The sequence below is a fragment of the Balaenoptera ricei genome, chromosome 14 (genome assembly GCF_028023285.1).
Source record: "Balaenoptera ricei isolate mBalRic1 chromosome 14, mBalRic1.hap2, whole genome shotgun sequence".
Lineage (NCBI taxonomy): Eukaryota > Metazoa > Chordata > Mammalia > Artiodactyla > Balaenopteridae > Balaenoptera > Balaenoptera ricei.
Window position 1 is genome coordinate 33,786,249 of NC_082652.1, and position 19,383 is coordinate 33,805,631.

Consider the following 19,383-nt stretch of genomic DNA (forward strand, 5'->3'; position numbering starts at 1 on the left):
GTTCTTGTGCTACCTCCATTTTTATATTACCCTTTTATACAAACACCTTAGATTACTTTCAACATTTCTGTAACTCAGAGTTGCAGGAGAGCACAAGATTTTGAGAGGATTTGTAGGGACAGGAGCATCTTGGGGACAGTCAGTGGAGGTGCATATATATTCATGTCTGGATGGTATCATAGTGTTTGAGACAAAGATCAAAATAAGATGGAAAAGAAAAAATAAGCTACCTGTAGAGGTAGGCTAAATAACATGTTCGTGTTTTAGCATGCATAAAGGCGAAATTTTGAGTATAATAACTAATGTCATAATATAGGTGCAGTATAATGAATTTTCTCTCGTCTTACTAGAAAAACTGTTAATTATGTGGTAGGTGAAAAATATTTCATTTAGATCACATACCAAGAATCTGAGATAGTAATTAAACTGTCAGTAATTGTGTTTAGTCTTCATTGGTTTTTCTAGGGAAGCAACCAAGTAAATATTGCATGATTGATATGAACTGCAAGGTTTCAAATTAAACCAAATAACCGTGAATTTATAAACACTTACAGCCATAAGTTCACTTGTAGATCGATTATTTGGAACTCAGAAGACAATTTCGCATAGAAAGACTGTTGTAGTGGTTGGCTTCCCAGGTAACTGGACGGAAGTCTGTTTCATCCACGATGCATTTGAAGAATGGATAAACTGTAGTATTTTACTTCCACCGAATTGATGTTTTTTGCATGGCTGCTATGAAGCTTTGCTTTTGCGGTCCTATCTCTGGTGGAGGTTGAGTTAGCTAGGAGTTCACAGGTGGCCCCAATACAATATTTTCCTGGTGTCCTACGATGGGGGAAGAAGCAGGTCTCTGTTGGAAGCAGGGATTTCCTCTAGTTGAGGTAGATACTCCAGGTACCCATAACTTTGTCTCTCTCTCTCTTTGCATAAAATCAGTGTTCTAAATTAGGAACCCAGGGAAATTTTTCTTCTCCATGAATTTGAAAATAGGGCTGTTAAAAGTTCAGACTTAATAATATGAGAACATTTCATGGTAGAAAACATCATAATCTATTCTATTGATCTCCAACTTTGGAGTAACTGTGGCTGCCTCAACTTCATAAAAATAAAACTGTAGCCAAATATTTTGAAGATCACAAAGTCCTCTGCAGGAAAAAAGAAATGTATATTCATCTTCATAAGGAGTGCATGCCAAATTTTTCTTTTTTGAGGTATTCTACAGAAACGGGTCCTGGAAACTTTTCACTTTAGCAACTATCATTTAATTAATTTCAGACACTGTGTAATGTTGGCAAGGAAAATTCTCCTAAAGTTCAAAAAAACTCAGACTTGATGTAGTCTAATTGAATTAAAGCACCACTGTCAAAAACTAAGTACACTTGTAGAATATAAATGTCTGTCCTGTGGTGCCCTCTGCCAGATAATGACCCTTGGGGAAAATGAATGTATTTTTACATCAATGTGAATAATCATAGCTAACATTTACAGTGGGCTTCCTATGTGCTAGTACACTTGACATATTTGATTCTCAAGCAATGTCAGGAAGAGGGTGACGTGGTCATTCCCCCTCTGCATCAAAGACACTGAGGCCTTGAAGGATAATTTAGTGCACAGCCTGGAGATTCCAGAGCCAGGTTTAAACTCAGCTCTTAACACCTAGACCGTGCAGCTTCTATATAATTAAATCTAATACATAATTATTCTCCATACTACCAGCTTAAACGCTCCACGTAAGCATAATGGTACCTGGATACACATGCCATTCCCTGTTACCCATTTCCGGGTTTTTCTTAGGTTCATTTCTTCTTCCCATTTGAAAGGGTCTCAGAGGATTTCTGTCCACTTGCAAAGCCCTGTTCCAAGTGATTTAGGCCCCAGGTTCCATTAATCCTGCATGTTTATTGCAGGGTTCTGTTTTGGCATGGATTAAAAAAGCTTGACCACTATATGATTAAAAAAATTTTTTTTACAAATATATCAGAGTGCATTCATTCAAAGGAATGCTCTCTTCTTGGAGAGGAGAGAGGGATTTGAGTAAACACCTCTCTGCAGACAAGTGCAGTTCTACCATTTACCTGGTTGTGACCTTGGGCAGGTGCTGAACCTCTCAACTGTAAGATGGTATGTACACACTGCTATATTTAAAACGGATAACCAACAAGGACCTACTGTATAGCACAGGGAACTCCGCTCAATGTTATATGGGAGCCTGGACGGGAGGGGAGTTTGGGGTAGAATGGATACATGTATATGTATGGCTGAGTCGCTTCGCTGTGCCCCTGAAGCTATCACAACATTGTTAATCGGCTATACTCCAATATAAAATAAAAAGCTTTAAAAGAAAAATGGTACAATATAGATTTAGGGGTCTTCTGAATCTTAAGTAATAGAGTGTATTGTAAAATACTTACCAAGTGCCTGGCAGATAGCTAGTTCTCAATAAATGAGAGTTCTTTTTGTGAGTGGAGATGGTTTTGTGGCTCAGAGTCTTTTTGGAACTGCTTTTTGAACTTCCGTCCAAACTAGCACGTTAACCTCTTCTAAGAACTCAGTTGAAAGTGTTTATAGTTAAAATTCAGGGTTTTGTGTCTTTCTTTCTGTTTCTTTTTTTGATGGCCAATGGTTCTGGTCCCAGTTGACCCCTTTATTCATTAGCCTGGTGCTAAATCATTTTGCCTCCTTAAAAAAAAAAATCCATCTTCAACAACATGAGTATTTGCAGTTTTTGATGGGGTTCCCAAACACTGAGACAGGTGCTCTTGAGAACTTCTCAGATAAGTGCTTTAAAAATGCTTTCAGCAAAGGCGGCAAGACTGGGGGGAAAAAATCTTATTAGGAGCAGCACACATGTTAATATATAAGCACTTAACTCCAAGCAGATGTGATGTCCTGCACTTACCCCTCTCCATCGGGCAACATAACCGTCAGATTAGCTGTTAAGGGCTCCTGGCTGCTTCTTCCCAGCTCCTCTGTGAACGGGATTTATGAGTTCAACACACGTTCTGAAGGTCGAGAGCCATCCTTCTTCACCTTGTCAAGCAGGCTGGTTCTCCAGGGGCACCCTGCTCTGCCTCTGCATCTTGGAGCCCACTGAGGTGAGACGGAGGTGGGGAGACCTCAGGGGCCTCCTGGCTGCACTGGCCGAGGCAGGGTGGCCAAGAGGTATTATTGTGAGCTGCCCTCATAACTGCATATAATGCCACCACCATTATATGAACTTAGAGCTAAGTGCTTTCTACATTATTTCTTTCAGTCCTCTCGACGGTCCCTGAAGCAGGTTAGTCACTCAGTTTAGAAATGAGAAAGCAGATACAAGGAGATGAAGCAACACGGCCCAGGCCAAGGTCAGGGACGCAGGCGCACGGAGGAGCCAGTGGACTGACTCCAGGCCCGATGCTCTGTCCAGCACGCAGGACCGGGGACAGATGGACAGACTCGGTGTCTGCCAGGCTTCCCCTCAGTCCATCCCCGATGGCTGTCCCGATGGCTCCTCTTTGCCTGCCCTCTAATTCCTCTAACTGGATCGATCACTGAAATGCAGACAGTGAACGTGAATCAGTGGCGAAGCTCAGAGGCTGATGCTTTGGGCGGAGGAAGAATTGCGTCATTCTCCCCACCGTAGGGACAGCATTTCGAGCGCCAAATGTTCCTACTCCCGCCACACCGCTGGGAGAAATGGCAAGGTTTTGGTTCCTGCTCAGTCCCTGTCTGCAAACGATATGGATAAATATTTGAGCGCCCGCTGTGAGCCTTACTTAAGTGTCCAAGATCCTAAAGGCCTCGTTGAGTCTGGGTCTGTGCATTTGCTTTTCCTTTGTATCCAGAAGTAGTGAGCGCTTCACTAAGGCACACATCTAACCGTCATGACCGTACCGTCTCCAATGACGACGGTCTCGTGACGTTCATCTGTCATAAGTGTTCACCGAGTGTCTCTGACGTGCCAGGCAGTGTGCACGGTGGGGACACCATGGTAAGCAGCAGCAGCCCTGGGATCTGATTCTAGTGACAGGAGATGGTGGTTCATCAATCATACCACAATGCATAGGTGCCATGGTGGCACTTCCGGAGCCCTTAATGAGGGTTTATGACCCAGTTATGGAAGCTGGAAAAGAGGAATGGAAAGGGGCCAGTCTGAGCAAGCAGAGGAAGGGGGCATGGTTCAGGAGCCCGGCGAGAACTCAGGGCATTGAGGCTGCGTTAGAGGGAGTTGTCCCTGCCCTCAGAACATTGACGTGCAGATCTTCCAAGCATCCCACTTATGTCTCTGAGAGCTCACTCTTGTCGGGGGAAATTGGAGACCCGAGAAGGGACTATTACAGGCTGGAGGGTGGGGAGGGGAGATGTGCACAGATCCAGGAGATTAAGGTAAAATGCAAAGGACTTGGTGATAGAGCTGGTAAAGGAGCTGACGGAGTGAGGTGCCAGGAAGACACCAGGGTTTCTAACTTGTATGGCTGGAGACAGTGGGGTCATTCACTGAGCCCTCTAGTACCTGGTGCTAGGAGTTATTTCAGGGTTTTTATTTTAGGGTTAATGCGCCATGATACCCATACTGGAAAGTACAGCAATGAGAAAGAGATACCTGCTTCGTTCACAGAACTTGCAATCTAATCATGGAGCCGGGGAGGGAGTGTTGAAGATATTCTGTCTCCTAAGATTTGTTTAAAGTATGGCTGTGGCATAAACTTGGCAATGGTAATACACAAAGACGCTTTTTCCAAAGGGGTTGGGAGGTCTTAGCACTTGGGTGCCCTGGGGGAGGAAGAGGCTGGGGATTAGGAGACATTATTGGCAGATAAAGGAATGATCTGGTGATCATTTTGAAAAAGTCAAAAGGTGCTGTGAATCATTGAATAAGACCATAATGCAGGCCAAGTGGAAAAACACAGTACAGGCTTCAAGCCTGAGATTACAGAATCTAAGACTCATCTTTCATGGGCATGCCAAGTGCAATCAAAAGAAGTGAGCCATTTATTGGGAGCAAGTGGGATGAGAGTGATTTGTGAAGGCGGAGGGTGGACTGAACTTCTTTTCCTCCAGCAGCCTCTTAAAAGTATTCACTGCCTGATCACTGCTACATCTTTATAAATATCACCATGGCAACCACTGATATGAAAAACAATACTAGCCTGGACACTTCTGCTCCAGCTGACGTGACAACTCCCACTGCAGTGGTCATTTCCATTGTTTGTGGAGATGAGTGAGGAGGGTCCTGCCTGGACCTTGTGATATTTTCCTTTATCCTGAGAAGACAAGTGCCCATTAAATCCCCCCTGATGTTAAGTGGCATTTGGGGAGGTGGCTACACCATTCTTTATTTTCTTCTCTGAGGATGTGGCGAGAGGTGCATCCTGCTGGTGTCCTCTGTGTTGGTCTGGGGTGAGGATGGGGAATCTTTTAGGGTGGTTGGGAGACTCTGCCCAAATCAGCTCCACTAGTGGATCCGGAGGAGGTATGCTGCATATAACTCTGCACATGTTTTGACCATATATTCATTCCTCCTTATATTTAGTTTTTTCCTTCTGGATCTCTTCCTTCTGGTGTCCAGTCCCAATCCTGGGCAACCTAACTCTGTGATTCTGTCCCTCTAATCACTCTTCACCCCAGAGTCCCATCTTTTATAATCCCTGCTCCTTTCTTCATCTTTTATAATCCCTGCTCCTTTCTTCATTCTTTCATTCAGTAAACACGTATTGAAAGCCTTCCCTCTGCCAGGCATTGTTCTCTGTGGCTGGGACACCCAGGGAATAGGACCCCAGAACCCCTGCCTTTGTGGGACTCACATTGAGAATGTCAGGGGACAGACAGTAAACATAATCAGTAAGGAAATGCTGGGTATGTTAGGTTTTTTGTTTTTTAAGTAGAGTAGGGTGGGAGTGCTGAGTTAGCTGGGTCCGTTTATAATCAGGTCTGCCCGGGCTCTTTGAGGAGGCGGCACGTGATCAGACTTGAAGGAGATGAGATGTCAGCATAGCAGAGAGAGGAGCCGAGGGTGGGCTGTGCCTGGCTTGTCTGAGGATCTACAAGGAGGTGAGAGTGAGCGAGGCACTGGGAGTGTGGTTGGTAGAAGAGGCCAGAACAGTGAGGGCAGAGGGTACAGTCAGGAGGCCTTTGGGGCTTTGGATGTGAGTTGACGTGATCTGGCTTGTTTCACTAAGATCACAGTATCTTCTGTTTGGAGAATGACAACAAAGGTCCCAGGGAGGCAGAAGAGGGAGATGTGATGACACTCTTGCAGGAACCCAGAGAGGGATGGTGATGGCTTGCCCCAGAGTGCTAGCAGTGGGTGTGGTGGGATTCTGGATAGATTTTGAGGGTAGAGCCCCTAAAATTCACTCATGGATTAGAGCATTCCCCTTTGGCCTTTTTCTCAAACTCGAAATAGTAGTAGAATGCTCTTCTTAGTAAAATAGATCCATCTGTATACATGGATTCCATGTGGGGTATAGCTTTTTAAATTTGATATTTCCCTTTATGTAGAGGAAATTCCAGCTGAACTGATGGAATTCTGTAGGAACAACTGAACATTGTGGTTAAGAGCACAGGCTCTAAAATAAAATTGCCAGGTCCACGACTTCCCAAAGTGTGACCAGGACAAGTGACTTAGCTGCTCAGTGGCCTTGGTTTTATCATCTCTAGAATGTGGATCATAAGAGTTCCTGCCTCACAGAACTGTGAGGAATAGAGATATAAAGCACTTAAAACAGTGTGGGCACATGGTAGGTGTTAAAGAAAAGTTAGTAATAATTATTTTACTGGCGTTTGCCTTAAGTTCTTTTAGAATCATCTTAGACTGAAAACAACCAGAGTATTCTTTCTATATTCATGTTCTTAGAGACTTTCAGCGGACTTTTCCTATTCTCTAATATGTCCATGGTAGCAGAAATAGTCATTCCTTAACCCCATGCTTCTCTGCCTTCATAGCTAATGCAGTGTCTTCTCATTGCTTACATTACTGTAAAGTTACTGTTTTTGAAAGTCAAAAAACAATTGAAGATTGCCGATTTCATGAGATTTAACCAAATATGTGTGTGTGTGCGTATATGTACATTTGATTGTAGAGGTAGAAGCCTTTTGGGTCTAGCTTGGGAGTCAGACCACCCAAGTTTGTATCCTGGCTCTACTGGTCATGGCTGTGTGTCCTTGGACACACTGTTGAACCTGCTTCTGCCCCATTTCCCCCTTCTGTCAAATAAGGGCAATCATAGGATCTATCTCATAAGCTTCTCATGATGGTGAAACAAGGTATTCTCATAGACTAGCTCGTAAAACAGTTCCTTGCACAAGGTAAATGCTCCATAAATTTTGGCTTTTAGTAAAAATAGTGATCCCTGGGCTGGGCACCATGATGTTGAATCCCAATGCCTGAACACCCCTGGGGGAAATCGCTAGCTCCAATTCATAAAATGTTAAGATTATATTTATTTAGACATGATTCCCTACTAGACCCCTCTGATTACGTGCTGGAATCTTCTATCATCCACCACCTAAGATACTCATGAGTGTGCAAGTGTATTTTCTCTACTTCACAGAGGAACTTGGAATAAAACTGAATGATATTTTTTTTCCTTTGGGGTGTTTGAAGAGTTGTTGAAATTCTAGTCATGGTATTTAGTGTTATGAGTTCTTTATGCCTGTTGTTAAATATGCCAGCGTTTTATTGACACATTACTATGAAACGGGCAGCCAGCTACAGTAATAAGTTTCCCCTAAAGAGTGTGAGTATCAACAAATCTGATGGCAGGCACTGCCAAGGAAGCTGAAGATGTGTTCAAAAAGCAACTAGCTTCACAGAGGACAAATAGGTACATGCATGTTTAATCCAGTGGCTTCTGTTTGAAGGTATAAACAAATATAAACTTCTATGAATTTTTATTTTTATGGCATCCTTCTTTTGAGGAATTCTTAATATTCAACTTAATTTTGTGCTTCAGTCTTCTCTTGCCCTTGTTTCTCAACTCTGCCTACCCTTAAAAACCACTTGGGGAATGTTAATATTGATGCCTGCCCTTCATTCTCCAGAGGTTCTGTTCTAATTGGTTTCGGGTAGATCTCAAGCATCAGTTATTTTAAAAAATATTTTTAAATTTAAACTTTAAAATATTATGAAATATTTCAAATGTACACAGAGTACAGAGAATTATAATAATAAGCCCACATGTATCCATCACGCCACCATGATAATGAACTTCAGTTGCTATTTTTTAAAATCTCCCTTACGTGATTCTTCTGATGCACTGCCATGGTTGAGAACCACGGCTCTATTCTAGTAAGACAGAAAATGGAAGGAATATTTCAATGGATATTGATATCAAGAGAAGCTTAAATTTGGGAATTCCCTGGCAGCTCAGTGGTTAGGACTCCGCACTCCCACTGCAGGGGTCATGGGTTCGATCCCTGTTCAGTGAACTAAGATCCCACATGCCCCGTGATACAGCCAAAAAAATAAACAAAAATAAAAAGAGAAGCTGAAATTTGTTCAAGGCCACACAACAATTTTAAGACATCATTCAGTACTCTGTTCATCAAGCCATAATGGCATTCTTGAACATGTATGTGGTATGGCAAGTGTGTGCCTGCTTGATTTTGTTAAAGAGTGGAATCGTTTGGGAATGGGCATTGGAACACCTGGGAACATTTCAGAAAAGGGCTTAGAAATATAATGGTTTCCCGTTTAGAATCTTTAGACCTTGACTCAAACAATATTGTGCCCACCCACTGGATGCAACGCAATAAAACCTAACTCAGAGATAAAAGTCTGATGAGCAAGGATGGGACAAGTGGGTTAGAGCTGATGGATCAGAGAGGTCATGTAGGAAGGGAACTGGTCATGGAAATTATCTTCAGATTCATGGAGAAAAAGTAATGAACCAATGGCAGATTAATCTCAACCTATAATGGAGAAGTTTTGTAGGCTCTTCCATAATATGTATACACACACACACGTATGTGTTTATATATATCTCAGTATATCTTAATGAAGTCAAGATTTGAGTTGCTACCTAAACAATGAAAAATAGTGGGCAAGCCCTGGTTCCTGGGTGGCAAACATTTGGAAAACAATTTGATCTCAGGGATGGACAGGACTTTAAATATGCTCTTGCCCAATTGCCCATGTGTAAGAGGAATCTCTTCTGGGGCATTACTGAGAGATGTCATGTGGTGTCCCCTTGATCCTTCTAGCTGGAGAGCCCACTGTTCATAAGACAGCTGGTCCATATTAGTATTATCTTTTATTGAGCTGAAATCTCATTCTTTAACATAGCTTTAATGAAAGAAAATATTTCTGATGCCTCCCATATTACCTTATATTATTTTTGTTACTTAAATATATACAGATGTAAAACTAGATTTAAATTCATCATGCTGTAGTTCTCATCAACTATAAAACCAAACTAACCTTACAAATGATATGAAAAATACAAGACCTATAAAGTAACAACATACTAATGGGATTAATGATCTTGTTTTTCCAAAATAAAATCCCTCACGTTGTGCTTAAGGGTAGAAAGATGTAGCCTCTGGTCGATTTCTTTCTTTAATTTGGTTCACTAGCTTTCACTAATCAGCACAGGGTATGCCTGTCTGTATATGTATGTTATAGCAAAAGGTATGAATAACTTAAAGTTTCTATGTGCTGGGTTTGGGAAAGTCAAATCTCAAACTTAACTCAAACTGCCAGCAATTAGTTTTCCATTTACCATTTTAATGAGACATCTCTTGGCAACTTTTTCAAGATGTTTTTTGTGTACTTGGAAATTAAGGTCAGAGTTGTAGTGTTATTGCAATCTTCGATAAATGGGCATCAAATCCAATTATTGACGGAACTGGGTACAGAACAATCTTTCATTGTTATTTATTACTATACTTACTGCAAATGAACTGCTGTTGCAAACTGATGCATACATACAACGACAGGATCCAAACAATAACTCTTCTGGCAAAATGTGTGCTGACTGCCGTAGTGTAGGCTCCGTACAGTTCGTGGCTGAATGCGGCTGTCCTGTCACTTTTCTCTGTCCCACCTTCTGTGAAACATTGGTGTGAACAATACACCAACTTTCTGACCTGTGTCATTATTGCTGTACCCTGGTCACCTAGATCAGTGGTTCTTAAAACCAAGTGGGATTTTGAATCACCTGGGGAGCTTGTTCAAAGTGCCTGCTCTCTGGATCCCACCCCAGAGGTTCTGGTTTGCTTATTCCAGGGGCTGGACCCAGGAATCAACATTATTAACAAGTACTCTGAAGGATTCTAATATAAGTGGTACTTTTACTGCTTTCTAAGATTATTGTTGACACGCAAATATAAAACTTAAACTCTTCACAAACCACCTGGATTGAGAAACTCCGGCGCCCTTCTCAGATTTCTATCATTTGCAAATAAGCCCTTTTTTGATGTTCTGACAAGTGCCTGATAAACATCTTGAACAGGAGAGAATCAATAGCAGAAGCTTTCTTTAAGATGGCTTTGACCTATTAAGCACCAAATTTATTTCAAGGGGCAAAGATAGTCTAATGATGTTTTCATTGATTCCCAGAACATTCTGGAAGCTGTGGACTATTTTCAGGTTGTACCCACACTGTTAAGTATGCATGCACAGGGAGGCATTGAACATAGCAAATAAGTCCTGGAAAACAGGAATCAAATCGAGCAGCAAAGCTGACATTTTTCTTGGTGTAGTCATAGCTGCATGTTTCTTCAGTTTACAAAGTTAACTATGGCTTGTTTGCCTAAAGGGGAGAACATAAACCTGGAGACAGAGTCAACAAGTTAATAAACCAGACATCTGAATGTGTCTTATTACCATTTTTTTCTTCCTTGGTTCATTCTTGTTGATTGCTGTTAGGATGAAATAGGATTATTTACAACTTTACAGGAGACTGAGGGGCTTGCTGGCATTCATTTTATGTCTTTTCGGGGGAAGTGATTAAAATGTTAACTGTCTTGGCATCATTCAGTAGTGATCATCTGTTTGGGGTATCAATATGGTCTCAGATGGTGAATCGCTTGGGAGTTGAATTTCCTAATATTATAGGTTACCAACTTCCATTACTTACATTTTGCCACTATACACAAAATACCCAAATATAAAATATTCTTTATTTTTACTTAAGGGGAAGAGAATAGACTTATTCAGCGTTTAAACTTTATAAAGAACTGAGGATTAGAATAACCCTTAAAATTTTATTGTTAGAAATTATGCTATTTATTTATTTTTATTTTTATTTTTTGGCCGCGCCGTGCGGCATGCGGGATCTTAGTTCCCTGACCAGGGATCGAACCTGGGCCCTTGGCAGTGAGAGCAAGAAGTCCTAACCACTGGACCACTAGGGAATTCCCCAGAAATTATTCTATTTAAAAGGGCTGAGATTTCTAAAATTTACTACAAATGAAGAAAGTAAAAAATTATTTAATAAGGGTATATTTTAATGCAATGAAACTTACATGATATATATTAGTCCCATCTTTTTGACTAATATTTTTACAAGAGTGCAAAGACAGGAAGGACGCAAATATGGAATTTTGATGAATAGGAATGATTTTTAATTTTTCTAATTTTAATTTTATATTGGAGTATAGTTGATTTACAATGTTGTGTTAGTTTCAGGTGTACAGCTAAGTGATTCAGTTATACATATACATATATCCATTCTTTTTCAGATTCTTTTCCCCTATAGGTTATTACAGAATATTGAGTAGAGTTCCCTGCACTGTACAGTAAGTCCTTCTTGATCATCTATTTTATATACAGTATATGTGTGTATATGTTAGTCCCAAACTCCTAATTTATCCCTCCCCCACCTCATTGCCTCTGTGATAACCATACATTTGTTTCTATGTGCATAAGTCTATTTCTGTTTTGTAAATAAGTTCATTTGTATCATTTTTTTAAGATTCCATATATAAGTGATATCATATGATATTTGTCTTTCTCTGTCTGACTTCACTTAGTATGATAATCTCTAGGTCCATCCATGTTGCTGCAAATGGCATTATTTCTTCTTTTTTATGGCTGAGTAATATTCCATTGTATATATATATATACCACATCTTCTTTATCCTTTCCTCTGTCGATGGACATTTAGGTTGCTTCCCTGTCTTGGCTATTGTAAACAGTGCAGTGAACATTGGGGTGCATGTATCCTTTCGGATTATGGTTTTCTCTGGATATATGCTCAGGAGTGGGACTGCTGGATCACATGGTAGTTCTATTTTTAGTTTTTTAAGGAACCTCCATACTGTTCTCCATAGTGGTTGTACACTCCCGCCAACACTTTAGGAGGGTTCCCTTTTCTCCACACCCTCTCCAGCATTTATTGTTTGTAGACTTTTTGATGATGGCTGTTCTGACCAGTGTGAGGTGATACCTCACTGTAATTTTGACTTGCATACAAATCATTTTATTTTCCATTAAGATTATGTTTTGATTTTTTGAAGGCATTGAATCTGTTCCATATCTTAACAAAAAAGGTAGAAAAGAGCTCTGGATCTTGTGGGGAACGGTGTTTTTAATGATGTACTAGCAGGGGGAAGTACATCATATGTACTTCCTCTCATATGTACATGTTTTCGTATATTTTGTGGTGCATTTGTACTTATTGGCATTTTAAAATTTCGCTTTGCATCTGTGCTCTGCATGTATGCAGACCCCTGAAATGATGTATACAAACGTGGAATGAAGGAAGCATCTGGAAGCTTTGCTGAGCTGTTAACTTGACACTATTCTTAGAACCTAGAAATTCTCAAATGAATTTTTATTTCAAAAGAGTAAGCTTGTTGCTTTTGAATTATGCATTCATCCCTGTATTTCCCTTATCTATGGTCCCTGGTAACGCCCTGGCTAAAGACTTTGTGTCCTCATTTCAAGGACTTAATATGCAATTCAGGTGCCTGACATTATCCTGAGCATGGAATAAGTCTCAACTAGCTACTGCGAGTGTTGTTAACATTTTACTAAAGCAACTGACTATGAGAAACAGTCAACTTAAAGGGCTGAAGAATATGGAGATATTTTTAAATACCACATGCTTTAATGAAGGGTAGTCTGAGATTGTCGACAGGGCTGCATGCCTGTTAGATTGGCCGCATCTGTAGGGTTTGGTCAAGCCTCAGTGTTCTCCCAGTCCTCGTGTTGGAGGGCAACGTTCTGATGGGATCACTTGCTAGATTCTCCATCATCTCTTCCTGGCGTCTTGTTGATGAGGTTGACAATACACCCTGACATCTTGTTGATGAGGCTCTAATACAACCGGCAAATGCTGCCCTTGCCTTGGCTGTCAGGCCGCAGTTATCATTTTTTTTTCTTTTGCTTTTTCTTTTTTGGCCATGCCATGCGGCTTGCGGCATCTTAGTTCCCCAACGAGGGATCAAACCGGTGCCCCCTGCAGTGGAAACCTGGAGTCCTAATCATTGGACCACTAGTGAATTCCCTGGAGTTATCGTTGCTCATCAGGTAGCAGGGTACCAGTGAGTACCAAGGAGTCGGTACGCTGTGGATGCTTGTGGTTGGATGGAGGTTCGTGGGGAATCCTGTCTCTACAGCTTGGGATAAAGTTACACACTTATCTTACCTAAAGTTAGCTGTGTCCCTTTTCTCTGGATGGCTTGTTGGCCTTCAGGGATGTATCTTCCCTACAGTAGAGCAATTTCAGGAAGCCTATTGTAGGGTAAGCCTTAGTTATGGTGGTAGAGACCAGAACGGGCATCCTGAGACCTGGGCTTGGAGTCATGGAATCGTTCCCCACATTTCATGGCGTATTTCGGTACTTCCTGTGTGAACACAGAAAATTTGGAATCTGACTGAGTTCTCAGGCCAAATCTGCACTCACTCTGGGACTGTCTGAAAGGCATTCCTTTGACCCAAGAACTACTTTTCTGTAACCCACTGAAACAGCACCATGAGGGGCGTCACACTGACAAGAATAAAAAGTTCTCTGGGGGTACAGTGGCTTTATTTTTGATAGTGAGAGGGATGCAGGGTGATGTTGGTCTTTTATGAAACAAAGCAAATCCAACTATAATGGTATCATCACCTTGTCTTCTCCTTTATTTTGTTACTTTCCTTCTCTTTTCCATGTGGAAGAGCTCGTTATTTTATTTCCTGACGAGCGTTGAAGTGTAGGTTTTTCCTTATTGCTTTTACTCAGCAGGTATTAATATGTGTTCATGTCTTTTTATTTTATGGAACCCTAGTATTTTTGAAACATAAGGAATTTTGGAAATAGTCCTTTATTTTATATGTGAGGAAACGGAACCCTCAAAGTCAAGTGACAACTTAGTGCATTATTCAACGTCCATTCATTCATTTAGCAAAAGTGTTCAATGCTTGCTTGCAATGTACCCAGTGAGGCACTGTGGGGGGACAGATGACTAGCAGGGGCTTTGGCATGATATTCACAAGGTAGAAGGAAGAGAGTTTATTACAGAGATGCAAGCAAGATACTGACAGCTAGCTTTGTGCTGCTCATGAATTTTCGTTTGGCATTTCTTTTTCTCCATATGTGTGCTAGGAAAAACAAAAAAAAAAAGAATAGCGGAGAGCCTTGGTCAAACCCAAAGGGTTTCATAGTAACTGCTTCCCACATTTACTGTTAAACTGTGAAGCAGTATGGTGTTTACTCCAAATTTTGAATTTATGCAGTATTAGGATAAATAGCTAGGTACTTCTAACTTTCAAAAAATAATATTTAGTATTTGAACATTTCCTCCCAAGAAAATAGACATTCATACACTATTGCTGATTTTTTTCCATCACTAGAAAGATTAAGATTCATGAGTCAGGGAGAAAACAGTTTGCTTTCAATTTTTAAAAAATAGCAAAAATACAGCAATAAAATGAATGAGAATATGAAACCATCTCTGTCTCAAATGATAATGCCAATGTGGTATATATTGTAAACAATACAATTTGTTCAAGTCCACTTTTTTTTTTTTTTTTTTTTTTTTTTGATTTTTAGAAATTTCATGTAATGTCTGAAACATTTATATTAACATATTTCCATACATATTTCCATACAAATACAAATATAAGATTTTTAGAAATTTCATGTAATGTCTGAAACATTTATATTAACATGTTTCCATACAAATAACCCAATGAAAGTTTAGTATTAGTTGTTTGTTTTTTTATACTGCAGGTTCTTATTAGGCATCAGTTTTATACACATCAGTGTATACATGTCAATCCCAATCGCCCAATTCAGCACACCACCATCCCCACCCCACCGCAGTTTTCCCCCCTTGGTGTCCATATGTCCATTCTCTACATCTGTGTCTCAACTTCTGCCCTGCAAACTGGCTCATCTGTACCATTTTTCTAGGTTCCGCATACATGCATTAATATACGATATTTGTTTTTCTCTTTCTGACTTACTTCACTCTGTATGACAGTCTCTAGATCCATCCACGTCTCAACAAATGACTCAATTTCGTTCCTTTTTATGGCTGAGTAATATTCCATTGTATATATGTCAAGTCCACTTTTAAAGGAAAGTGCTTTACTGGGAGATCAGCTCGGTGCTTTGTGACCACCTAGAAGGGTGGGATAGGGAGGGTGGGAGGGAGATGCAAGAGGGAGGAGATATGGGGATATATGTATACATGTAGCTGATTCACTTTGTTATGCAGCAGAAACGAACACAACATTGTAAAGCAATTATATTCCAATAAAGATGTTAAAAAAAATGAAAAAAAGAGATAAATTTAAAACATAAGAGAAACATATTGCTTCATGTAAAACAGAATTATAAATTGATATGAAAACAATTTTGAGAATTACTTTGGATGTATGTGTTATGATTTATGTGATATCAGGTTTAGCTTGGTATTACAGGTTTACTTCTGCCCCTAATCCTAGTACTCCTTGCATTTTCTTCCTAACATTATGCAGTTAATAAAAACAATGGATCCTTTATAATAAACAACCTACATAAATAAAAAAAAAGGAAAGTGCTTTAGTGTGCATATCAAAAAAGGAAAATAAATCCTTTCTTTATTCACAGATCTTATATGTAACACACACCAGCATATATGTACAGATGTGATACGTGTATATATATATATATGTCTAACACTTGTGGCCCCCGATAGGAAATTAACACAGGTCATCATCCACAAATGCATCCAGTATTTGAACTGACCCTTTATCTGTCACTTGAAAGACGGTTTAGGTTTTTGTTATCTCTGGTACTCGAACAATGCCATAGTCACCTCCTGTCAGCTTCTGGTATTTGCCCATCCTTTCTAGTCTTTGCAGTGTTATCAGAATAGTTTTCCTATAACATGACTTAAGTCACATTTTCTTCCTCCAAAATTTTTCAAAGCTGCATATCTACAGAATACAGATCCATAAACTCCACAGAAACACAGGAACCACAATTTTCCAAACTTCTCTCTTACACAACCTGAAAAATGTGAACAATGCCCCCTCCCCTTTCTTTTTTTTCATTTCCATTTTCTGGTATATTAAAGGATACTGAATATAGAGTTCCTTATGCTATACGGCACCCCCCCCCCCATTGCCATCTTCCCTGTCCTGGAAACACAGGCCAAGTCTTCCCACCTCCTGGGGCCTCACCGACAGAGCAGGTCCAGAAGCTCTGCCACAGCCATTTAACTCTGCAGCACATCTTTGGCACTGGATAGTAAATGCAATACTTCTGTAAATCCATTTTTTCCCCTCCCTAAATGAGTCGGGGAGCTCCTGGAAGGGTGACTAGGAGTAGATGGAGAGGCCCTTAACATTTTAATAAATGTGCCTTGGTTACTTGGTTAGAGCTTAGATTCTGTGAGAGATCAGGAATAATTTCTTTTGCCTGCAAGTCGCTGTGCACCACCCCGCCCTCCATTTCAGTGGGAAGCGTTATCAATAATGACTTCTCTTTAGGCTGGGAAGTTCAGGAGACCACCTGTAACTGCAGGTTTATGGTGGGGAAGGGGGAGACAGTGGGGAGGCGGGGGCTGTCCAAAGACAGGAAACCTCCTCCCTCAACCTTTAATTCAGATCTTCTCCATTAATTTAGTATTTCTGGGGCACCCACCCTGTGCAAAACGCCGCCAATTTGATTTCTTTTTTTTTTCAAAAAGGGAAAAGAAAAAAAAAAAACCCTGCAGTCCCTAAGCCAATAAATAACTCACCTGAAGGTCAGGAACACCCTCCCCCCACTCTCCCGGGGGTGTCTGGGAGGGATAGAGAGCCGGGCAGAAATCGCAGTGGAAATCCAAAGGCTAACGCGATTGGCAACGGTCTGGAGGCGTCGTCCCCGAGCGCGACTCTGCGCCACGATGGAGAAGGCAGCCGCGGCGCGACGGTCCTGAAGTCCCGCGGCGCCCCCTCCCCCGCGGCCGAGCCTGGCCGGGCGCCGTCCCTGGGCGTGTGCCCCGCCGCAGCCCGCGGAGCCTCCGTGGCTCCTGAAAAAGGGGGCGGGGAGCGCGGCGAGCGGCCCGAGTCTGCGGCTTCCTCCCCACGCCCGATCCTCCGCGCAGCGCCCAGAGGACGCGCGCCCGAGCCCGGTCCCTACGCCGCAGCGCGCCCGGGCCCCCGGCCCAAGCCAGGTAACTTTTCTGCCTGCGGAGTTGGGGGGGGATCCGAGGGGGGCTTGGGGTCGCGAGGTGCGCAGGGCGGGCCGTGAGCGGGCGCGGGGCGGCCCGGCGGACGCGTGGCTCCGGCGCCGCTCGTCCGCCTGAACCGCGGGAGCCCGGCGCCCGCCCCGCCCGGACCCCCGCGGGGACCCCCGCCGGGCCGAGCCCGGGTGCCCCGTGTCGCGCCCGGGGACGTGCCCGCTCCGCCGGCCGCGCTCCAGCATCGCGGGGCCGGCGCGCAGCCTGAGCCCTGGCCTCCGGCCTGGGGGCCTCACTCCGAGCCATGGCCGAGAGGGGCGGCTGGCTCCCCACGCCCCCGCTCTGTCAGTTTCCTCGCCCCCCCCACCCCCGTCCCGGGCGCCATGTTTTGAGTTACCCCTCGGGGTAGGGTGGGGGCGGGGCGCGGGGGCGACATTGCGGCGCCGCCCGGGGCGGGGGCCGGCCGGCGGAGGGGCCTGGGCGCGGCGGCTGCAGGCTCGGCGCGGGCGGGCACGGCGCGGTGCCGGTAAGGTGTGCTCGCACAAAGCATCCCCGCTCGGGAGCGGCTGGCCGCTTTTATGTAACTTGTCCGCTTCCCCGAAGTGGGGCGGCGGCCCCCGGACGGCGGCGGGGGCTGCAGCCGGGCGGCCGGGGAGGAGGGGGCAGCGCCCCAAAGGGTTGGTTCGGGGCCGAGGGGCCGGGGGCGGCGCTGCTCACCTGGCGCCCCCGAAGCTCCGCTGCCTTGGGAGGCGTGTGCGCGGGCGGCTCTGCGGCGGCTGGGGGCGGGGAGCCCGGGGGCTGGGGGCCGCGGCTCGGAATCGCGGGAGTCGGGGGGTCTCAGCCAGTTCCTGGCGGGTGCTTCCCGGCTCCTTGCCGCGGGGGCCGGCTTTCTGGGATCTCCCCTCGTCTCTCGCCCTCCTTTCCCTCCCCCTTTCCCGTCTCCTCTCCAACTCTCCCCGCCATCTCACCCCCCCCACCCCCCGCCCCGCCAAGTTCACGGCTTCTGCAATGCGGTGGGTGTGGTTACCTAGTAAATTGACACTGTGGTCCTTTGCCGCCGGAGCGTTCTCTCCTTTTTGGTTTTCAGATTTCCGGATACAAAGTTGTCTAGGGGTTTCTCCTCCAGTTCCAGCCTAGGGTTAAAGTTGGGGAGAGATTGTTGCAGAACAAATAGAAAGATAAAGAGAACATGTGGTATTAATTACGCGTGGAGGCCGGCCTGAGAAATCCTGAGAGGGTCAGGCAGTCCTGCTGATGCGGCGCTTGCATTACGTGTTTAAGTTGGGGTTTCAGCTTTTTTACATTAGGCTTGCGGAATTGCTTTTGCAGATACCCTGCCCGTCCCTTTTTTTGGCCCACTTTAGGCTCTCTGGGGCGGCCAGGTGTGCGTTGGAGTTTCTCCTGGTAACATTAACTTTTCTAGCAGTAGAGTCATCAAATCCAGTGCTGGAAACGTTCTTTTTGAGTTTTACACTGATCTTTAATGTCTCAAGGAAACAAAAATGATAATTTATGGTCATCCATTTATGATCCGGGAGCCCTGAACGCAGCACCAATTACAGAAAATTAAGCAGAAAAGTCCTATTAAGAAAAAACAGCACATCAAAGCTTGAGTGAACTCTGGGGAATGGGAGGTGATTTGTATCTTGGCTCAGTGTTTTTTAAAAATGCATGTTAATTTTGGTAGCAGACTTATAAAATTTCAATTGGAGTAACAAAGCCCTTGTGAGAGGAAATAAATTCTACATTGAGAAGGCTGACTTTAATTTATTAACTTCAGAAGGCATTGATGAAAATAAAATAGCTGAATACTAAATA

General features: G+C 43.2%; 1 protein-coding gene across 3 annotated transcripts in view; it reads left to right on the top strand.

Moving 5' to 3' along the window:
* Positions 1-17,302: 17,302 nt before the first annotated feature.
* The window catches only part of EPB41L3 (erythrocyte membrane protein band 4.1 like 3), a 140,006-nt gene continuing 137,925 nt past the window's right edge, over positions 17,303-19,383 (top strand). For 2 of the 3 annotated variants that reach the window (XM_059895261.1, XM_059895262.1), the window contains exon 1: positions 17,320-17,559. The gene's annotated coding sequence lies outside the window, so the exon portion shown is untranslated. Of the gene's footprint in view, positions 17,560-19,383 lie in introns of all 3 variants that reach the window. The other variant, XM_059895260.1, reaches the window with a different exon arrangement.